The sequence below is a fragment of the Bombyx mori genome, chromosome 8, assembly GCF_030269925.1.
Source record: "Bombyx mori chromosome 8, ASM3026992v2".
Classification (NCBI taxonomy): Eukaryota; Metazoa; Arthropoda; class Insecta; order Lepidoptera; family Bombycidae; genus Bombyx; species Bombyx mori.
Window position 1 is genome coordinate 7,733,616 of NC_085114.1, and position 22,483 is coordinate 7,756,098.

At 40.7% G+C, this 22,483-nt stretch overlaps 1 long non-coding RNA gene across 2 annotated transcripts; it reads left to right on the top strand.

The window, feature by feature from the left end:
- The first annotated feature begins 353 nt into the window (after positions 1 to 353).
- On the top strand, positions 354 to 16,144 carry LOC134199253 (uncharacterized). 2 transcript variants are annotated; one of them, XR_009973670.1, is made up of 4 exons: positions 354 to 623; positions 969 to 1,071; positions 1,879 to 2,055; positions 16,083 to 16,144. It is a non-coding gene; the product is annotated as an uncharacterized LOC134199253 (long non-coding RNA). The 2 variants fall into 2 exon arrangements; XR_009973669.1 differs by lacking the exon at positions 16,083 to 16,144 and having other exon boundaries at positions 1,879 to 2,354.
- Positions 16,145 to 22,483: the final 6,339 nt, after the last annotated feature.

Consider the following 22,483-nt stretch of genomic DNA (forward strand, 5'->3'; position numbering starts at 1 on the left):
TGTTATATTTAATATTTAACTTCACAAATATTTAAGGTCGCTTATAATTTTTCGGAAAATAATAAACGTATTTCATCTCCTAATAGCATATTAAGGGATGCAACGCGTTCAAGAGATTTCTTTATAAGGATACTGTCAGATTTGAGTGGTTTTATTGAAAAATGTTGGATTTAAATACAAGATTTTAGAGCAAATCTTACATGAAAGTTTTACTGGGTATTATATTTTTGAATTATATTCTGTGTATCTAAAAATGCTATTATACAGTTATAATAATACCTTTTTAGAAAATACGGGTATGCGACCTCTTAAAACTGTTGTTTGACTTGACATATTTCTTTCGTTGAGTTCAATAACTCTAATATTTTTTGTCCTCATGTAAAAAAGCTATTGAAAACCACTGTTCTAGTGAATTGAAGTCAACCTGCTAAAAAGCTGCGATCTTATTACCAAAGCTGCTTCAAGATGCTGCGACAAGCTGTTTCATGACGCGACAAGCTTTTCGACGCACGTTCAGGCACGTTTTAGGCGGCGGCTCGGTTCTGCCCCTGACATTGCTGAAGTCCATGGGCGACGGTAACCACTCACCATCAGGTGGGCTGTATGCTCATCTGCCTACAAGGGTAATAAAAAAAACGTTCGTTTTTTACGAAATCGATATTTGAACACTGCGTTTCAGTGATAAGTAGATATTAAACGAAAAGTCTCATTATTTCTTGAACATGAAAGCTCCCAATTAAAGTATTCCGATATCCTTACATTGAATTAATTCCCCCTTCAACTTTTTTTTCTTTAATCCGAAACACAATATTTTTAGGGGAAGGGTAACAAACAGAAAAAAAATGTAACGAAGTACCATTGAACCCTCTCTGTTGCTCTGTCGATCTCTGAATCTAATCAGAGTTGAGAATATTATGAAGAGAAAGGAAAAAAGGAATATTAAATTTGCTAAATATATTCTTTTGCAGATTATAACAGTAAAATTCACAACTCGTAACCTCTGCCGACTAACAACTTGCCACATCTTGCTATATGCCTCCCACGGATAACAGCAATGCAAGACAGAACAAGGTAAATACCCTAAAATGCTATCTTACATTCTAAAAAGCAAAAATTGGACCGTTGATCTATGATGCGCCATCGAAAAAAGACCTTCTCTTTGTAATTCTTTACTACGCTATCCATTCATAATAATTTTAGGTTTATGATATTTTCTGTCTAATTCTCCCCATATTTTTTTTTTATTCTGTACTTGTGGTAGGTAGAAATAATATTTAGTACTACCATTTCACCTATATTCACTGCAAACGAATTCTTCTTTTTAATTTGAATAGTATGATAGTCATTATCTCACTAGACTAGCCTCGAAATTCAGAATGAACAGATACAAACTTTCACCACGAAAAGGAAGATTGAGCATTTATATGTCGTACACAAATAAACACAGTCTTTTGTTTAAAATACTCAATTCGTATTTATCTAACCTCACACGGTAATAATCGTTCACGGTACATTCTCGGAATTGCTCCCCAGACCTGAACGATATTTCCGTCACACGGAACTGAGAGTCCAATAAATTTGTACCCACGGCTTCCGAAAAACATTGACGCCAACTCGGGTAGCACCTGCTAAAATTTTTATGCAAGGTGTATGTTGTTGACAAATTCACTGTTTTAAAATATTTACATACGGTCCGTTATTTGTGTGCAATGGAAATCACAGAAACAAATACAGTTTAAACAATACAGTTTAAATCAATTTGTTGAAAATCTTGAAAGACTTAATGATGAAAAAAGATGTACTGTATTCCCATAAAACATGGGAATAAGCTTAGAGAAAATTAAATTTACAAAACTAAAAGCTATCTATCTATTTTAGATGTTCGATAGATGGAAAATTTATCACATAAAATTATAATTTCTTTCTGCGGTTCTAATTCCGTAAGCTATGACCACTTTTGCCGCCCTTAGTATCCTAATCATCACTTGGATCAAGTTTGGATTCACGTCGGGGGATGATGGTTAGAGTGGACTTAAATATAACCGATATTACAAGGTAAATCGTGCTCAAATTAAGTAATTATTCCAACCAATTGCTTATATTAATGTAAGTGTAAGTAATGTGAATGCATTTGTTTAATTTTTTATCTATTCTCTTGCACTATTTTCAAAGTGGAATATACGTGGTAAATATGGGAATGATCGTGGTACAATGCAATTCAACAATATGCAATTTACAATTTACCCTAAGGTAAATCATAGATTTTTCTTGTTTGATTTTTATATATGATATTAAGTTTTAATGTGGATGTCCTTCGTGAGAACGCGTTGATTATATATTTATTTACAAATAAATGTTTTTTTTTATTGCTTAGATGGGTGGATGAGCTCACAGCCCACTTGGTGTTCAGTGGTGTTGCAGCCCATAGACATTTACAACGCAAATGCGCCACCCACCTTGAGATATAGGTTTTAAGGTCTCAGTATAGTTACATGTACAATGTATCGACTTGAATAAATTAACAGTACTCGCTTGGTACGAGTACATTCGCTTTTATATCTGGAAAACGTATAACGTTTCGTACACGCTACAAATAAATCTAAAATAGAACATTTGTAACTACTGATAGATATTCAAGAGAGATTCACCCCGGGAGTGGGTCACTGAGCAATCAACTTTGTATAAGTTTTAGTAGTAGTTTCGCTGACCCAAGAAATCTACGTAAACTATCTGTGCCATTTTTCTGAACGCTTAGGAATTTATCTAAACCAAAGTTTGTGTACTTACTATTTGTAAAGGGAACTTTTTGAAATGAAATGATAATTTACGTTTTACCATTGAATTGAATTGTTGGAGACAATAATGACGTTTATTTAATCTAGTTTCGTGAAGTATTTCCACAATGCAAAATTTTGTTTAGAATAATATTGTATTATGCAATGATGATGCAATTTGAACTGTAATGAACAATCCGGTAATTACTGAACACCAAGCAAGGAGCAAAAATTTATCGTCATCATCTTTATTATCATAACCCTTAGTCCTTCACTGCTGGTACCTCTCAAAATTGTAATATTTGTATCATATTCATCTAGTTCAGATAAGAAACGTTAATGGGCCAAAATAGAAACAACTGAGAACACTGGGTTTCTCCAAAAAAAATAACGTTCAATATTTTCCTGTATTTTATATTAAAAAGATTACTAATATTTTATAAGTAATTTGCTATTTCTTGCGCCACACGATTTTTATATTATGATATTCAGATTGGGTTCATATAATATCTATATCCTATATAACTATGAGTTACCCACAAAGTACGTACTGTAAATTGTACGGAGCATGTTGGTAAGACAATACCATTTTGCCTCCTTGAAATGCGAAACGTAGGGAAAAATCATACTTCGATCGAATTTTGAGCTAATTTAATATCATTTTGTGTTTATTAAATATATTTTATAAGCACCAAAATTTATTTTATTGCGTAAATTAAGAGAACGAGCTCGCCTGTTGTGTGATTACGGGAGCTCATAATATATATGTACAATCTATCTATCTACCTAGTCAGGTCATAAATTCTGTCACATGTTTAATGTAAAATGATTGAAACAAGTTTATTCATTATGCAACCATTCATATACCAAAATGAACTTAACAAAACATAGATTCTTATGACACTAAAGTTTACTCAAAATGACCTCCGTGATTTTGAATACAGGCCTTCAATCTGCGCGGCCAGTCGTCTATCGCAGCACGAACGAAGTCCATGTCAATATCGGCGGCTGCCTTAATCAAGGATGTCTTGAGTGACTCCAAATTGGGATGAAGCTTTGAGCACGCCTTTTCCTCCAAGTGATGCCATATCTTGTAATCTAACGGATTCAAATCTGGACTGGAGGAGGGCCAGTCTTCGTGCCGGATGAAGTCGATTTCACGCGCCGCCAGCCAGTCTTGTGTGCTCTTCGCTCTATGAGCTGGCGCCGAATCTTGTTGGAATACCCAGTGCCTGTTATTGAACATGGTATGAGAAACAGGTTCCACAAGTTTCGTCAGGACTGTATTTTGATACACAACTGCATTCGTTTTTACACCTTTCTCACAAAAATGTACCTCTGTTAAGCCCCAATAAGAAACTCCCAACCATACCATGAGCGAGGATGGAAAATGACCTCGTTGGACACGGGGAATACGGTTGCTCGCTTCTTCACTACTGTGTGCGTACACCTTATCATTTTGTTTGTTGTAGCTCTCTTTTACGGTAAAATTTTTTTCATCCGAAAAAAGATTTTCCAGATATTTTTTTCCCGCGTACCGCTTCAACAAAGCGCGGCATCTCTTCAGTCTCAGGTCCATTAGACGAGCATTCAAACGACGTCCTGTTTTTCTTCGATATGCCCGAAGCCCTAAGTCTTCATTTAACACCCTTTTCACCGTGGTTCTGCTTAACCCCATCTGAAGAGCCAACAGTTTCTGCTTACGTTTGGGATTTCTTTGAATTCGCGCCTTCACAGCTTTTATCACTGCTGGAGTCCTAGCAGACCGAGGGCGACCACTTCTTGACCTGTCATCTACACTAGAGTCTTCATTGTATCGTTTGATGGTACGATAAACGAATCTTTTGGTTATATTCAAATTTTTCAGTATGTTAAAAATTTGAATTGGCGCGTAACCGCAACGATGCAACGCAATAACTGCAACACGGTCTTCTTTAAGCGTCCACTCCATATTTAAAAATGAGTAAAATTCTAAAAGTATACATTTTTAATTTTATGAACAATTCGAAATTCGAATTCAATAAACTTTTTTGTGGCCAGCATTCTAAAAGAAAAGTTTTTACTGTGTGACAATACTTATGACCTGACTAGTTATATATAAAATGAATTGCTGTTCGTTAGTCTCGCTAAAACTCGAGAACGGCTGGACCGATTTGACAAATTTTAGTCTTGAATTATTTGTGGAAGTCCAGAGAAGGTTTAATAGGTAGATAAATATGAAAAAATACTCGAAATTAAATTAAAAATAACAATTTTGTTTTTCTTTTGTCCCCCGTCGGACGGATTCCTTGTTTGTTTTAAGTTTATTTTATACAAAAGTTTAGGTCTTTTATTTATCGATTGAGACACTACGAAGTCTGTCGGGTCAGCTAGTATTAAATAAATGTAGCCTCTTACCTTGATATTTGAGATCGAAGTTTTTTTATAACGACTGCCTTACCATCCACAACAAAACACATTATTATTTACACTTATTCAAATAAACGGTCACTACCTGTAACTGTTGTACAACAATCAATATACGTTATGAATGAGAATCAGTTTTTGTTGCCACAGTAAGCTATGTAATATCGCGTGCAAAACCTTTTATTAATTGTATCAGGCCTTTAACTGGGTCATCGCAAAATTGCGAATAACTATGTCATGTAAGAAGGTTGAACTCCAGACGCGAAGAATGTAACATAAACATTGCTTAAGCTAACAACTTGGGACCGTCTTAATAGAATTCTGGCTGTGTGGTTACCTTCACTTACAAAGATACTTTAGTTAGTTTGACATTGTTAACCGACGTGATTTATTTTGTTATTTATTTATTATTTTTCGTCATATAGTATGTATAAGAGAAGTAGTTTTTCGTATGGTATTTCCATAGATTTTTGCGACTCGTATGTACCTATGTAAAATTATTCCTTAAGTTTAATCTCGCGTTTATTTTTTTTATTTTATTATTTAAGATATTTAAATAATTTCATTTTAAGACGATAAGGTAGTCCTTAGCGCCTTATTGAATGCTATGACGAATAGCACTTCAGTCATTCATTACAACAAAAAGTTTATTCGAATAAATAATGAATAAAACATTAAGCTGTGAAGTGATTTTAATTACTTTTTTAAATACCTAAGATAAACGAGCCATCGGCCCCTCCAGTGTTCGAATCTTATAAGCTTAAACCAATATTTCAACAATAATACATGTTCGACCGATTTCCCCGGCTGGGTACTGCTATACTTTTTTTAAATCCTTCCCAGCTATTTTTTCATGGCACCTCGTTCTAAAGCTAACCTTTGCAATACAATATGACACATGTCTCGAATTTGGGGGCGGCTTCTTAAGAGTTTTTGATGATTAAATTGTTGCTGAATAAACAACATTGACTGTGTCATTCAACCGTGATGATGAAAAAAGTACAGTACCTATTCGAAACGCTAGAAATAATATAATGACGATTAAAAAAAACCACGATATTAAACCGTAAAAGTAGTTTTAATTATGTTTCTTTCTTGCGAAAACCGAAAAGATATATTAAAAAAAAATCTAAAATAATAAGAAAATATAAGTATAAAAACTTTAACCCTAAACCCGCTGCATTACTCAGAATTATTCACTTGACTGACGACAAAATGATTAAATTTATTAATCCCGCTAATAATAATATCTTCAGGCGTAACGATATTCACTAAATAATATCGTACTGAACTTTTTTGACTTTTCCAATTTTTGAGACGTTGATCAGTACAAAAAAATGTCAATTTTATTATCAAATGAAAGACGAAGAATACTTCAAACGTGACGAATTTAAGGATCCTAGTCGCATACGGCACTTTACTTTTTAATGGAACATTGACCTGTTTTGGCAACTTTAGAGTTAATTTAGAATACTACAAATGAACAATAAATTAATCGGAAAATTTCATTATGGTAGCTGAAAATAACTAAAGCCATTGATGATGTCTACTAAAGATCGTATCTATAAACTACCATTACCTTATTCCACACAATACACAATTATCTAATGTACTTAGCTTAATATGTGTGTTCATAAAGGCACTTTCTTGATCAAACCAGCTTCTAATCAGGTCAATCATTTTACATTGATTAATTTGAATGTAGGTAATTAAATCATCAAAGACCTTAATACGAATATTGAATGAATATGATTGGTATAATCATTATTAGTGTTAGTATTTTTATTGCTTATGTAAGCAGACGACCTTACGGCCTATCTGACGGTAAATGGTTACTGTCGCTCGTGGACGTCAGCAATGCTAGGAGTAAGGCCAACACTAATGAGATTTTTCAGTACTTTCGATTACTTTTCACTACTTCACTAGCGGTACTCATCCCGGTCCCGGTCGGCGGTGTATTGCGTTCCGACCCGGCAGGCTGGTTCTGGCCCAGCGGGGTATCCCGGAACACCAGCGGCATCGCCCGGGCGGCCTGGTAGGGCCGCCTAACCGCGGAGGCCGACGTCGTTGGTCGTCGACTATCGCCTCGACGACCCGTCGGTCGGGCGTCCTCGGGGTGGCACCGCGTTTCTGGTTGTAGTGTTGACCGCGGGAACCCCTCTACTCTAACCGGGTTCTGACGGAGATCGGACGTCGGGTGTAAGAGTGCAGGGGAGTTTTTTAGTGGGTGGGCCCTAAAATTCCTTGGGCCCGCGGTCTGCTCCCAACACCTGCAGATCATCAAATCCCACATACACCATATCACTATGATAAAGTATACACACAGTAATTAAGATCTCATTAAGCCCATGGCACACAAATTAAGATGCATATAAATACATTTTTACGTTATTTAGGGCTGACCTTTCATTATCAGATGAAAGTTATTCAAACTTTAAAACACAACACACAAAAAGCAAAAGAACATAGCTGACGAATGTTTAACTAATCGAGTAATTTATATATTTTAGTGATAAAGAAATTTTGAGGCTGCTCAAGTACGACTACTTATGCTACTTCCAAATATTATAATGTTTTAGCATCTAAGCTACAGAAGAAGCTATTTAACAGAATATTACTGTAGATAAATTTTAATAATACATAAATACTTGCAGGCTAAAATCCTTCCTACCACCGCCGGTAGTGAGGTGAGCCTGAATTTCGTTAATGGCATTATAAGAGAATACTTGTGATCAAACAAAGGTATTTCAAATCATGTTGATCAGTAATAAGCTAAAAACACCTTTTAGATAAGGACAATACAATACATAATCTAATAATGGCTGAAATCCTCGATGATCCATAGTGATTGCTAGGATCGGAGGTGTATCTGATCAAATATCAATTCAAACGGTAATCTAGCGATTAATGTGCATCTGCATTGTACTATAACGCTATCAGACTCGACGTCGACCTCGAAATAATATGTTCCAGGAATCATAATCGCCGGAGTGACTGAATGATCAATTGAAATCACTATATTTCACTACATATGAATATGTTTTTTTAGGTTTTAAATCGTGTGCATGTCTTTTACAATTAACCTTTCTTCTTTTCTTACTTTTGTTGTGCGATACACAATTTTTCGTATTTTTTATAAATATAACTCAACGATAACGAACTACTTTAAGTTTTTTTTAAATATACATTGATTCATTAGAAATATGTATTATCCGTAAAAAGCAAACTTAGAAACAAAATTCCGCAAAAGATCTCTGTTACCTAAAGCATTGGCTATCTGAAGTCCAGAAATTATGCAAAAGTAAACTTTTCCAAATAACTTCAAATAATATAATACTATGTGAAAAACAGGGCTACAGTTTCCGATTCAATTACATTAATTCAGTGTGAAACAATGACAACAGCGATCTTAGAATTTTCAAATAACATCAAGAAGTGACAAAACGAGACCATTAGAATGTTTAAAGCGAGCCAAATTCCATTAATTTTAACAAAAGCCTTCTTTGATCACGAGTAAATAAGACTTTGACTTTGCTGATGTTCACAATGGGAATTTAAATTTAACAAGAACCTCTCGACAAACTAAAGCAGATAAGGAAATATTTACATGATCACCAATGGAGATTAATTTCGTAACTAACGCACAATGGGTATCGATTTTTTTTAAATCCAATGTTTGTATAAAAATCAAGGAGTGTGGGTACTGTTTTTCTGTTTATCACTCTCAAAGTTTGTATATGTAAACTAATAACAATGAAATAATGGGAACATTACCTAATTATTTATACAATTGGAATAAGTCTTCTGAAAGCCAACTTGGAGGTAAATTTTATCTAGCTGATATACTTTAACAAGAAGGGATAATATCTCTCTGTCAGCCATCGCAATCTATTTAGACAGGAACAAATATCGGCAAATGCTTCTTGTAATGTTGCGTTGATCTCAAAATATATCAGCTTTCGTTCACAATTTCGTGTGGAGTTGAAAATGTCTAGAGTTAAAAATTTGTGCAGACATTATTATTGAATTACATTTCATTTGAAATAATATAATAGGAGTTATTGATCTTTAATGATATATTCTAGGAACTTGGTTCAATCTCTGTTGATTATGCTCTTTATTAGAAACATAGCATCAATGTCGAGTTTTATATAAAATAGACAGCTAGAGCTAGAACCATGTAAACTATACGAGTGTCTGCTCTACAATCTTCTCAGAAACATCGTCTTATTTAAAGAGTGCCGCCTCGTGAAGCATATTCTCTTAAAGTTTATCCAACCCAAACTGTTAAACATAAAAGTCTTCTTCTAAAAAAGCTCTAAAAAGCTCTAAAAAAGCATTCTTCGACGTCTTCAAAGAGTACTCGCCCCGCTATTATTCGGTGTCTACATAAACGACGTCCTGCGATAGTCCCAGACTCATTGGCTCTGTTCGCCGTTGACACGGCCGTCTACTACTCTAGTAGTTTTTTTATTGCCCTTGTAGGCAGACGAGCATAGGGCCCACCGGATAGTGAGTGGTAACCGTCGCCCATCAGCGTCAGCAATGCCAGGGGCAGAGCTAAGCCGCTGCCTACCGTTAAGTACTGTCCACAAGCCTCGTTTGAAGAAGGACAACAGTAACTGATAGCGCTCGGGAAACACCGTAGAGGGGAGCTCATTCCGAAACCGGATGGTAAGTGGTGGTGCGGTGGTGAAAACGAGGTGATGGGACATTCCAAATAATTCCTCATGGAACATACGCTACAAAATACAAAGAGAACCAAAGTCCCTCCGCAGACCCAGAGGTTCCAAACGATCCGTGAGAATGGGATTAACGACTATTCGAACAGCCCTCTTCCGTGTGGAGTCAAAATATGGAAGTAGCTAGAGCCGGGGCTCTCAAGCCAAGCCCTGGCTTATTTGATTTGTTGAAGCCTTTTTTGGCAAAATCTTGTCCTGCGTAGACACGTCATTACGAAAATTCTTTTTGTAAGGGATACTTTTAAATTTGATTAATGAAAGGGTACGTCGGAATGGTGAAGAGTATGTAATTTTTGAGCAAGGACTGCAAGGTTCGATGATTCCAACCTTTGATGTCCGAAATGCGGACGGATCGGACCAGTCATGTGTGCCTTTACAATTAATAGGTTTTCGATTTACAAAGAGTTTTCCATCGACCGAAGCTTTTAAGTGTTCAATTATACAACGTGGTTAACTTTAGTAGCTTCACTTTAATTCAAAAAGTTTGGCTTTCAGTTAAATGAATTATGAAATGATTTATTAAATAAGTATTGTGAAATGATTTCTTTGTTTAAGGGGTTAATATATTGTTAAGGCAGGAAAGCTTTTTTTGCGACGAACCATCGAGGCAATCCACCAGGTGATTTCGGACTTGGTGAATCGCGACCGAGGACGTCTCACCTTCCGGGCGACGCAGATGCTCACGGGACACGGCTGTTTTGGCCACTACTTGCACCTCGTCCTTTCGGGTGAAAGGAGCCGACGCTGAAGTGTCACCATTGCAGTGGATGTAACGAGGACACGGCGGAGCACACGCTCGCGATCTGTCCGTAGATTAGTGCCACATTTTGTTGCAAAAAAAGGACCGGGTTTGTGGCTTCCGACCGTCGTGGCTAAGATGCATGTTCATCCAGCTCCGGCTTCTGTGAAGAGGCAGTCTCCTAATGGTGATAGTGGAGGATGGGACGGCGCGTCGTCGGCTGCAGTCCGCATTGACGTCATCGCTGTAGTCGCTGACCATACTGTGGAAGAGCAAGCCGGTCGGCGGTGTATCGCATTCCGACCCGGCAGGCTGGTTCTGAGCCAACGGGCTATCCCAGAACACCAGCGGCATCGCTCGGGCGGCCTGGTAGGGCTGCCGTTCCGCGGACACCGGCGTCATAGGTCGTCGACTACCACCTCAACGACCCGTTGTTCGGCATCCTGATCGGGTTCTAACCTCGGGCGGAGATCAGACGTCGGGTGTAAGAGTGCAGGGGAATCGTTTAGTGCGGTAGGGCGCTAAAAACATCCTTGGGCCCGCAGTTCGCAGTCGCGGAACAATCCCACATACCCCGCGCGCCCACCAGGCGCAGCGACCTAGTAGGAGTTCCAGCCCTCGGCCCAAAAAAAAAGGATGGCTTCTTTGATATATTTCATAAATATAGTGTCTAACAATAACCTTTGCGTGCTAGCTAAAATAAGACTGGAAGTTTTGAACTAAGCCATGTAGTTTTAATAATCAAACACTTTTAGGCCCTATTAGAGAAAGTTACCGTCTATGAGTCCTTTTCGGCTTAAATGCAAGCCGCAATATGGTAGTGGGTGCCAGCATTTACTTTCAGGTGTTTTAATACTACCTACGTAAGCTGTAAGTCGACAGACAATTTGCACCGACTGCAAAATAATAAAAATAAGGGTTCATAAAGGTACATAAAATCTGTTCAGCTGAATAACTTCACGATTACAATTTTTGAAACCACTTAATTGTTCTATAGACAACTAAACGCATTTTAAAAATTACTTGAAAGAATGTTTGGAAAGATAAATATCAAATTTGTAAAACCAATAACAAAGTTTATTTAAAAGCAAAAAAAAAAGAAACTATGAAAACCACAATTGAATCAATTTTATTGATAAACAGCCACAAACTGGGACACCGGTCGCGAAGCGCATCCGCCAACTATGAACTTTTACTTAAAACATGTATGCAGCACTCACAATACTGGTTCTATTTTTATTAGCATTGTTTATTGGAATAGTTTCTCATGTTATGAGATAGTTCAACAGTTACCCCAGTTAAATCGCATCTTCTCGTGCATGCTTAATTAGAGAATTCGTATTTAGTTTAAGAATTTCTCTTTTTTATTAACTTCCAGGACACTTAATATGTTTATACTGTAACTTAGAATCACGTACATGCGTTCGGATTAAGGGATCTTCCATTCACGTTCATCACAGTGAATAATAGCCAGCTCTGTTGTATTGTACGTTGTCTGCCTTGCACTGTGGGCCGGCCGGGTGAGCCGCAAATGTAGGCTTGAAATAGCCGTAAGCTTTGGTGGAAACTCATGCCTATAAACTATGGAAATTGAAAACAATGCGCAAAGCCTAATGCATGGGCCTACAAAACAGTTGCACAGTGTGAGTGGTATAATTTATTACGTTATTGAGTGGAATGTTAACAGAAAAATTATTTGGCGTATTATCTTCTTTAGGAGGTCTGTAGATAGATTCTTTTTTTGCTGTAGCAAATTCTCTTACAAATTGTGTACCTACCTACAATCCAACATGTTTATTTTAAATTAAAGTAAACTATATCATCAGTTTTTAAAAAGTGGCTCTTTCTGAAAGAAATCGGCGAAACAAACGTAGCATCATCATCATCATGCTTTCCTATTACCCTCTACTGGGGTGTAGGGCTCGAATCAAATTTTTCCATTTATATCGGTCTTGGGCAGTCTGTTCTAGCTCCTCCCACGTCATGCCCAAGACCCCTAGCTCCTGCTACACCGAGCGACGCCAAGTTGTTCTGGGGCGGCCTCTCTTCCTTTTACCAGACACTTTCCAGGTCAGTGCTCTCTTTGATAGGTGTGTATCGGGCTCTCTCAAAGTGTGACCAATCCAATGCCACTTCCGCGTAAGGATCTCCTTCTCCATTGGTGTCTGCTTAGTGATCCTCCACAGCTCTTTGTTAGTGATCTTCTCAGGCCAAAAGATTTTCAAAACAAACGTAGCAATGATGCCTATTTTTATCTACATTTTTTTATCACTAAAAAGTAAGATCATTAATTATAAACCTAAATTGCAAAACTATAATAATATAAAGAAAATGAAAAGGGCGGGACCGAGCTTCACGTTCCCACGAAGATTCATAGTCATCTAGTGGATAGCTTTAAGCTGTATTAACCGATTTCAGAAATTAAGGAGGTGGCTCTCAATTCGCACCGTATACTTATTTATCTCAAATACCTTTTATTTCTCGGCTGTAACACAAAACATCTGCAAACGACTTTCTATCATGCACACAAGATGTAAGTGTACTATTTATTTTTTAATGTATTCGAGTAAAATATGTTTAAATTTGAATTTGGTTTTAATTTTTATTAATAATTTTTTATGCCTTTGTACACAAACGTTATTTTAGTAATATATGAAATATATGAACAGGTAGTAGGTAATTGATCATTTTAGGAAGCTTATTGAAAACGTGCAAAGTCTTCTATAAGATTTTTTTTTTTTTAAGTGATCACTTTCGCTCATACTGTAGTTATCAGCATATGTCAAAGGCATAGATCAATTAGCTATCCGCTGCGGAGAACTTGTTAGCAATCTATGTCATAGTGACAGAGATACAACGTGAAGGGTAGTTCATACTGCTACAATTTCGGGTGTCGCCGTGTTAAATAAAATACGACGGAATCATCATGCAATGAGCACTCTCCGAGAACTCAGTATGGGACTTAGAAAATACAGGAAACGAAAGTCTACGTAAACCACAAAGATCTCAAATGATAACAGATCATCAGCTGTGAGTCAGAAAGAATATCAATACACTGGATGCCTTTAAAGACATTGTCCTAAATTTGATAATCTTTGATGTTAATACAATAATAATTTTAGCAATACATCTAACAATAAATCTTGCTATTGTCCCGAACTGCAAGATCGTGCTTGACACTATTGATTCACAAACATCTTAGTTTGGTCGTTTAAATAGCATTTTGTAAACACAAATTTAATCTGAAAGCGACATCTAAATTTTTATTCAGATTAATTTTTAATTAGATTTAATTAGATTTTTAATTAGATTTTAAGATTAATTTTATTCAGATTAATTAAGTTTACTTTGGAAACTATATCTTATAAAAATCCTTTTTTTTTATATCGGCATTGTCCATTAGAAATCATAGTTTCCCATCGTTAGCGTCAAAAGGTATCTCTAAACGGTCCTGTTAACGAGTGCACAAGAAGGGCCGCGGTACGCCAGGAATGGCGACATCTGGTGAAGCGCACCACCACTCTTGGGACAGTGGTCGTGGTCATCACCCATGACCACTCTGCCAAGAGTGAATACGACTGAAAAGAAGAATCATTAGCTTTAAGAATTGATTCTCGGAGAGTCTCATCAAACTCTAACGTCGTATGATGACATTAGATGAACAAGTCCAGTAATGTATCCGTTTCACAATACGCATCCTTAGCGTTCTGTGTACAAGCACTAGAGCATTACACAAACAGCACTCGATTTCGTTATTGGCTGGCTTGCCAGATCGAATCAGTTGCAACTTGCGTGGTACATATGTACATACATCGGTACCAACGGAATACGTATTTGGAGTGCTTCGGACAAAGGAAATTGCTTAAATAATTCGGTTTTGGTTATTGTTTTTTGAAGAGCTGACGTAGTTTGCGATTTATTTATCGAATAATTTAGTTCCCTATTTACTCTATGAGACAACGTACACATATTTCTTTTTTAGAAAATGCTTATTAATTATCTTATTGATATATTAATGTTTTAAAAATGAATAAATGCTAAATATTTATTGAGCACTTGGTTGGCAAGCAAAAAGCTGGTTGGCAAGCTTGTCCGGGTCCAATGGGTAATTTTTTAATGGTTTAGATGCCCTCAAACCGAAACGCATTACTGCTTCACGGCAGAAATAGGCGGGGCGGTGGTACCTACCCGTGCGGTCTCACATGAGGTCCTACCTTTTTATTACACGATGTTATTCCTTCACCGTGGAAGTCAATCGTGAACATTTGTTAAGTACGTATTTCATTAGAAAAATTGGTAACCGCCTGCGGGATTCGAACACCGTTTCATAGCTAGCTACGAATGCACCGGACGTCTTATTCTTTAGGCCACGACGACTTCAAAATAGCATTTATTCCACTTCTTAAGCTGCAACGCATGCCTAACTACTTCGTGGCACAAAAAGGACAGAATGATGCAACCTAGCCTAGCCGATAAGCAATACGCTCTACTATTACCATTATTGAAAAGACTATTCATTTGTAAAGATTGGATTCATTACGTAGATGGTGGTAGTATTGGTTGAGTTAAACCTCTCAGCTTTGAACAGTTTGCGTAGCCCAGACCGATCACAAATGAGAAACACCTGTCAGTACCTACACAGTTTTTATGTTTGACGCCAAAGTAGCGTATTTAAGGTATCTGTAAGTATTTATAAAAAAAATAACGTTCCGTTCGGGGAATTTTTGATGTTTTGTTCCGAAAACTAAGCGTCTACAAGTAGTCGTTTGTAGTCCAACAAACAAAAACGAACACCGTATTCACTAAATGATTATTTGTTCTTGATAAGGAGGCAACGGAGACGAGAAATATCTTTTAACATCTAGAGCGGATGCTTCGTTGGACATCCAGCACTGTATATACGGAGTATTTATTTTAACGTCCTGTCTATAACATCCGGGAAACAATCGCTTGCTACGATCTGCGTTCTTATTTATGTTGTTTTGTAAGCGCAGATTGTTTAGATTGTCTTGAGTTATGATATAAGTAATCTTAAAATCAAAATAAATTTCTGTACCTACCTAATCTTTATTCTTAGATATTATTATAATTATAATTATAATTAGGAATTCTCTTATAAAGAGGAAAGATTTGTTTGTTTGTTTGTATCGAATAGGCTCCGAAACTACTGAACCAATTTGAATAATTCTTTCACTGTTTGGAAGCTACGCTATTGCCGAGTGACATAGGCTATAATCTTTTTGAAAAAAATTAGGGATACTCCAATAATGTAACCCACCAATTTGAAGAATTCTTTCACTGTTTGGAAGCTACGCTATTGCCGAGTGGCATAGGTTATACTCTTTTTGAAAAAAATTAGGGATACTCCAATAATGTAAAAAAATAAAACACCGTCATATATCGTTGAAATTTTTGTTAAAGACCCGAGCGGAGCCGGAGCGGGCAGCTTGTTCTTACATATGCAGAAAAGGTTCACACCTGTGTATGTGTAATTAGGATTTTGAAGTATGTAGATCTTGAAATGTTTTAGTCGAAATTTCGTCCTTCAGATCTGATTTTCGATTTTCGCAATAAATTAGCTGGTAGTATTTGTGAGCCTAGCCAGAAAGAAATAGAAAAAATTAATACTGGTAATGGTAGTAAGTTTTCGTCGAAAGTTTGTTACGGTAGCAAATCTTGCAACTATCTTCTGATAGATAAGCGATCATACGATTATAATTTATTTATTTATTTATTGCTTAGACGTATGGACAAGCTACCCACTTGGTGTTAAGTGGTTACCAAAGCGCGTTAGACCTCAACAGCGTAAATGCCGCCACCCATTTTGAGACCTTGAGTCTGTTTTTACAGCACAACGGCAGAAATAGATAGGGTGGTTGCATCTAACCGCGTGGACTCATAAGACCTCTTATCACCAGTAATGTCCTCATCTAAAATTCCCTGGTAAAATTCGATTTATGGCAATGGCGATAATTTTCATTACAATCACAGTCACGACGTGAGACAATAATTCGCAAATGCCCGTGATAAAATTCGCGTGCGTAATTTACGCGGCGGGACACTGGAAGCTCTGGCGTTAAGTGACATCCGTCGAGATGTCAATTAGGCAGTCCTTACACAATCTTTTACCCACCCATGTATGCAACACGTGGAGCATATTATTATGTAGTATATTTCGCAAGAAAGGAACGAATAACCAAGTTAACTAAACTTGAGACCTTAGAACTTATATCTCAAGGTGGGTGGCGCATTTACGTTGTGAATGTCTATGGGCTCCAGTAACCACTTAACATCAGGTGGGTAGCTTTTCCATACATCTAAGCAATAAATAAATAAAAAGATTATAATAGTATGATCGCTTATCTATCAGAAGATAGCTACAAGATTTGCTACCGTAACAACCTTTCGACGAGCGTGTGGGAGCGCGTCCACCCATCTAAGCAATTAAAAAAAAAAAAAAAAAACGTTATGTATTCTGTATCTAGGTTGACGAGTTAATTGGTTGAAATCACGGAGTTGGTAGAAATCACAATGCGAACGTGAATACTATCATAATGAAAAGCATTTTATTTTAATTCAATTTAATTAAAAGTATTTTAGTAAATCGGCTTGATGGACTATCAAATATCAAGACAGGAGCTGTACTCATTCCGATAGAGGCACCCGTCACGTGCGGACGTGCTCATCGTCCACTCGATCGCCCGGTCTTTGTTCGCCCGGCTTTTGTTAGCCCGGCCATTGTTCGCGCGGCCTGTGTTTGTGGTACATCTGCCGACTAAGTGCTCTTTCTGGAAGTTTTTATTTGTTTTGTTTCCTTTTGTTGTTTCTGTGTTCGTGGTACATCTGCCGACAAAGTGGTTTCCTGCAAGTATTTATTTGTTTTGTTTCTTTTCGTAATTTCTGTTTTGTTGTGCTTTTTCTTTGTCCTGTAGTAATCGCGCCGCATTGCCACCTGTGTTCAATAGAACCGCTCAGGTCCGAGAAGTTGGGGCCTCGCCGCAAGGCGAGTGTTTTCAAGACCCGGGGCCGCCCCACCTGGGTACTCAGCGATCATGGACGCTGTATTCGCGGAATTCCTCCGACTTCGCCACCCACAGCTCGCCTCGGAGTTTTTGGCCTTCAAGGCCAATCACACTGCGAGCCCTCTCGAGGACTCCGCCGCGCTCGCTGCTCCTGCGTCGCCTGTACCTGCGTGCAGAGCTTCTGCATTGAGCACCGCAGCCTCTGTCGTGCCTGCCGCTCCCGTGTCGCCTATACTGGCGAGAAAAGCTGCTGCGTCGTCCGCCGTGACCATCGTTTCAGCTGAGCGATCATCCGCGGCCTCCGTCGCGCCCTCTAAAACACCTACACTTGCTCGTAGGTCGCCTGCACCCGCCTCCTCGTGCTCCGACTCTGACTCGGACATGGAGGTTGACCTCGCCCCCGCCTCATCGACGGATGGATTCACCCTGGTACAGAAGGGTAAGAAGCGTGCCGCGGAGTCTCGAGCTCCCGCGGCCGCTAAAATTAGCAAAGCCGTGAACGCGTCGCGCCCCCGCCCTCAGACTCCCGTTGCGCCCCCAGCCCGTGCCACTCCGTCGCCGCGTCCGGTGGCACAAAATAAAACCCAGACCCCTCCCCCGGTTATCCTTCAGGAGAAGGCAGCTTGGGATCGAGTTTGCCTGGCCCTTAAGGCCAAAAATATAAATTTCACGAATGCCCGTAACCTCGCGAACGGCATTCAAATTAAGGTTCAAACACCCGACGACCATAGGGCCCTCTCTTCTTACCTCCGTAAGGAGCGTATAAGTTTCCATACGTATACGCTCCAGGAGGAGCGCGAACTCCGCGTTGTAATACGCGGAATCCCTAAAGAGTTAGATGTAGAGCTCGTAAAAGCCGACCTGTTAGAACAAGGCCTACCAGTGAATTCTGTGCACCGTATGCACACCGGTCGCGGTAGGGAGCCATATAATATGGTTCTAGTCGCTCTCCAGCCTACCCCCGAGGGTAAGAAAATCTTTAACACACAGACCGTCTGTAGGCTCTCTGGTATCGCTGTCGAAGCCCCCCATAAAAAAGGCACTCCTAGCCAGTGCCATAACTGTCAATTGTACGGGCACTCTTCCCGTAACTGTCACGCGCGCCCCCGATGTGTTAAGTGTTTGGGCGATCACGCCACGGCCCTCTGCGCTCGCGACCAAAAAACCGCGACGGAACCGCCTAGCTGCGTCCTGTGTCGAACACAGGGTCACCCCGCGAATTACCGTGGTTGCCCCCGAGCCCCTAAAATAAATCGCCGCGTCGCCCGCCAAAACCGCCTCCGAGCTTCTGGCCCAGACATCAAAGCCTCGGCACCCTCTGCGTCGCAGGCTAAGCCAGCGTTCGTTCCGGCGGCGGTGCCCAGTGTCTCGGCCTGGGCAAAACCGCTGCCGTACACGAACACGGCTACAACTCCCTCCTCCGCGATTCGTCCCGCCCCCGCGACTCGTCCCTCTCCCGCGACTTGCCCTCCGACCGCGTCCGACAATCTCGCTTTAGCGATCGACTTCTTTCAGTCGATCAACTTTGAGCGCGTTAACGCTTTGGGCGACGCCATTCGCGCTGCCTCCACTGCACAACACTTTATCGCCGTTGTGCAGGAATACGCCGACGTATACGCGTCATTAAATACGTACGTCCTCCCCTCACTCCGCCGGTAATCAATGGCGTATATAAGTAGAATAAAGCCCCTATCCGTAACGATAGGATTTTTTAACGCTTACGGTCTCGCAAATCAACGTGATCAGGTTTCTGACTTTTTGCGTGACCACCAAATTGATATCTTTTTAGTGCAGGAGACCCTACTTAAGCCCGCGCGCCGTGACCCTAAAATCGCGAACTATAACATGGTCAGGAACGACAGGCTCTCTGCCCGTGGTGGTGGTACCGTCATTTACTATAGAAGAGCCCTGCATTGCGTCCCGCTCGATCCTCCCGCGCTCGCTAATATCGAAGCATCAGTGTGCCGAATCTCACTGACGGGACACGCGCCGATCGTTATCGCGTCCGTTTATCTTCCACCGGATAAGATCGTTCTAAGCAGTGATATCGAGGCGCTGCTCGGTATGGGGAGCTCTGTCATTCTGGCGGGCGACCTAAATTGTAAACACATCAGGTGGAACTCACACACCACAACCCCGAATGGCAGGCGGCTTGACGCGTTAGTCGATGATCTCGCCTTCGATATCGTCGCTCCGCTAACCCCGACTCACTACCCGCTAAATATCGCGCATCGCCCGGATATACTCGACATAGCGTTATTAAAAAACGTAACTCTGCGCTTACACTCGATCGAAGTAGTTTCAGAGTTAGATTCAGACCACCGTCCCGTCGTTATGAAGCTCGGTCGCGCTCCCGATTCCGTTCCCGTCACGAGGACTGTGGTGGATTGGCACACGCTGGGCATCAGCCTGGCTGAATCTGATCCACCATCGCTTCCGTTTAGTCCGGACTCTATCCCGTCTCCTCAGGATACCGCTGAAGCCATAGACATCGTAACGTCACACATCACCTCGACATTAGATAGGTCATCGAAGCAAGTTGTAGCGGAGGACTTCCTTCACCGCTTCAAATTGCCCGACGATATTAGGGAACTCCTTAGAGCTAAGAACGCCTCGATCCGTGCGTACGATAGGTATCCTACCGCGGAAAATCGTATTCGAATGCGTGCCCTACAACGCGACGTAAAGTCTCGCATCACCGAAGTCCGAGATGCCAGATGGTCTGATTTCTTAGAAGGACTCGCGCCCTCTCAAAGGTCTTACTACCGCTTAGCTCGTACTCTCAAATCGGATACGGTAGTAACTATGCCCCCCCTCGTAGGCCCCTCAGGCCGACTCGCGGCGTTCGATGATGACGAAAAAGCAGAGCTGCTGGCCGATACATTGCAAACCCAGTGCACGCCCAGCACTCAATCCGTGGACCCTGTTCATGTAGAATTAGTAGACAGTGAGGTAGAACGCAGAGCCTCCTTGCCACCCTCTGATGCGTTACCACCCGTCACCCCGATGGAAGTTAAAGACTTGATCAAAGACCTACGTCCTCGCAAGGCTCCCGGTTCCGACGGTATATCCAACCGCGTTATTAAACTTCTACCCGTCCAACTCATCGTGATGTTGGCATCTATTTTCAATGCCGCTATGGCGAACTGTATCTTTCCCGCGGTGTGGAAAGAAGCGGACGTTATCGGCATACATAAACCCGGTAAACCAAAAAATCATCCGACGAGCTACCGCCCGATTAGCCTCCTCATGTCTCTAGGCAAACTGTATGAGCGTCTGCTCTACAAACGCCTCAGAGACTTCGTCTCATCCAAGGGCATTCTTATCGATGAACAATTCGGATTCCGTACAAATCACTCATGCGTTCAACAGGTGCACCGCCTCACGGAGCACATTCTTGTGGGGCTTAATCGACCAAAACCGTTATACACGGGAGCTCTCTTCTTCGACGTCGCAAAAGCGTTCGACAAAGTCTGGCACAATGGTTTGATTTTCAAACTATTCAACATGGGCGTGCCGGATAGTCTCGTGCTCATCATACGGGACTTCTTGTCGAACCGCTCTTTTCGATATCGAGTCGAGGGAACCCGCTCCTCCCCACGACCTCTCACAGCTGGAGTCCCGCAAGGCTCTGTCCTCTCACCCCTCCTATTTAGCTTATTCGTCAACGATATTCCCCGGTCGCCGCCGACCCATTTAGCTTTATTCGCCGACGACACGACTGTTTACTATTCTAGTAGAAATAAGTCCCTAATCGCGAAGAAGCTTCAGAGCGCAGCCCTAGCCCTAGGACAGTGGTTCCGAAAATGGCGCATAGACATCAACCCAGCGAAAAGTACTGCGGTGCTATTTCAGAGGGGAAGCTCCACACGGATTTCCTCCCGGATTAGGAGGAGGAATCTCACACCCCCGATTACTCTCTTTAGACAACCCATACCCTGGGCCAGGAAGGTCAAGTACCTGGGCGTTACCCTGGATGCATCGATGACATTCCGCCCGCATATAAAATCAGTCCGTGACCGTGCCGCGTTTATTCTCGGTAGACTCTACCCCATGATCTGTAAGCGGAGTAAAATGTCCCTTCGGAACAAGGTGACACTTTACAAAACTTGCATAAGGCCCGTCATGACTTACGCGAGTGTGGTGTTCGCTCACGCGGCCCGCACACACATAGACACCCTCCAATCCCTACAATCCCGCTTTTGCAGGTTAGCTGTCGGGGCTCCGTGGTTCGTGAGGAACGTTGACCTACACGACGACCTGGGCCTCGAATCAATTCGGAAATACATGAAGTCAGCGTCGGAACGATACTTCGATAAGGCTATGCGTCATGATAATCGCCTTATCGTTGCCGCCGCTGACTACTCCCCGAATCCTGATCATGCAGGAGCCAGTCACCGTCGACGCCCTAGACACGTCCTTACGGATCCATCAGATCCAATAACCTTTGCATTAGATGCCTTCAGCTCTAATACTAGGGGCAGGCTTAGGGACCCCGGTAACCGTACTCGTCGAACTCGACAAAGAGGTCGACGTGCAACCTAACCCATGCATCAGCCCGCTGAGTTTCTCGCCGGATCTTCTCAGCGGGTCGCGATTCCGATCCGGTAGTAGATTCATTCGCGAAACAATTGCTCTTGAGTTGTTAGGTCTCCTTCGGAGGCGCTCGGGCAGTTGTTAGCAAATCCCACCCCTCTTGGCTGAGCCTTTGCTCGCCCACCTGTCCTGGTGAAACTGGAAAGGCCTTCGGGCCAGCAGTAAACTTTCAATCATAAAAAAAAAAAAAAAAAAAAAAAAAAA